The sequence below is a fragment of the Bison bison genome, unplaced genomic scaffold (assembly GCF_000754665.1).
Source record: "Bison bison bison isolate TAMUID 2011002044 unplaced genomic scaffold, Bison_UMD1.0 scf7180017864290, whole genome shotgun sequence".
In the NCBI taxonomy this organism is placed as follows: domain Eukaryota; kingdom Metazoa; phylum Chordata; class Mammalia; order Artiodactyla; family Bovidae; genus Bison; species Bison bison.
This window is the reverse complement of record NW_011494862.1, coordinates 1,667,511-1,669,220: the sequence shown is the minus strand read 5'-3', so window position 1 is coordinate 1,669,220 and position 1,710 is coordinate 1,667,511.

Below are 1,710 nucleotides of genomic sequence, written 5' to 3'. Positions count from 1 at the left end.
CACAAGCTGGAATCAAGATTGCCTGAAGAAATATCAATAAGCTCAGATATGCAGATGACACCAAGCCCCTTATGGCAGAAAGTGAAGACGAGCTAAAGAGCCTCTTGACGAAAGTGAAAGAGGAGAGTGAAAAAGTTAGCTTAAAGCTCAACATTCAGAAAACGAAGATTGTGGCATCCGGTCTCATCACTTCATGGGAAATAGATGGGGAAACAGTGGAAACAGTGGCTGATTTTATTTTTCTAGGCTCCAAAATCACTGCAGATGGTGATTGCAGTCATGAAATTAAAAGACGCTTACTCCTTGGAAGGAAAGTTATGACCAACCTAGACAGCATATTCAAAAGCAGAGACATTACTTTGCCAACAAAGGTCCGTCTAGTCAAAGCTATGGTTTTTCCAGTAGTCATGTATGGATGTGAGAGTTGGACTGTGAAGAAAGCTGAGTGCCGAAGAATTAATGCTTTTGAACTGTGGTGTTGGAGAAGACTCTTGAGAGTCCCTTGGACTGCAAGGAGGTCCAATCAGTTCTTCCTAAAGGAAATCAGTCCTGGGTGTTCATTGGAAGGAATGATGTTGAAGCTGAAACTTCAATACTTTGGTCACCTGATGCGAAGTGCTGACTCATTTGAAAAGATCCTGATATTGGGAAAGATTGAGGGCAAGAGGAGAAGGGGACGACAGAGGATAGGATGGTTGGATGGCATCACCGACTCAATAGACATGGGTTTGGCTGAACTCCAGGAGTTGGTGACAGACAGGGAGGCCTGGTGTGCTGCAGTTCACAGGGTTGCGAAGAGTTGGACACGACTGAGCAACTGAACTGAACTGAACTGAATAAACAATGGCTGCAAATCTAAAGACTATATCATTGAAAGAGGATCTAGAGACTCCACCTGGAAACACCCAAACTTCATGATTCAACTATTTGTCAGTTTGATTCTGTTGGTTCAGTTATTTATTCATGAAAATGTATACAGCATCATCTACCATGCATGTAATATGATGGTAAAGACAGAAATGTTCTGGTATTGTTCACAATCTCACTGACTCTTTATCGTAAACATATAAACAGTCAGTGTTTACTAGCTGTGACATCCAAGATGTACATTTTTCTTCTTGTACACATTACTTCTGTACTAACAACTTTAGAGGTCTGTTATTTTGCAGCTGATTGCAAGTTTCCCAGCTATTGTTGATGATGGAGAACAACACAGAGAAACATGATTCTTTACATTGTTACTGACTCTCCCTTGTGTGGGAAAAGAGGGTCCACAGGTCCTCTGGGAACCCATTAAAAAAAAGCACATTTCTGAAAAGTACAGTCGAAAGAACTAAATTTCTTAGCATATGACCCCGTCTTCAACTTGTGGTTCTATTCATCTTGAACTGATTTCACTAACTGGAGAGTTCATGGAAATGGTGTCAGAAATGCTCCTCTCAGCACAGATGCTGACAAAAGTCTCCCCATACAGGACTCAACTCTAATCGAACAAAATTAACCCAGAGCTGAGAAACTTGCGATTTCCTGAAAAGTCTTTAAAGTTGGCACTTGAGATCCAATTCCACTGCATTTGACTGCACATTAATAGTGTTTTGTTTCAATGGGATGAATCTTAAGTGTTGTTGGCTTAGTTTTTGAGAGTTTCTTGAGTGTCCTTAAGCCTTGGAATGGTGCTCAGAAAAATCTGTTTGTAGTGTGCTGGATGGA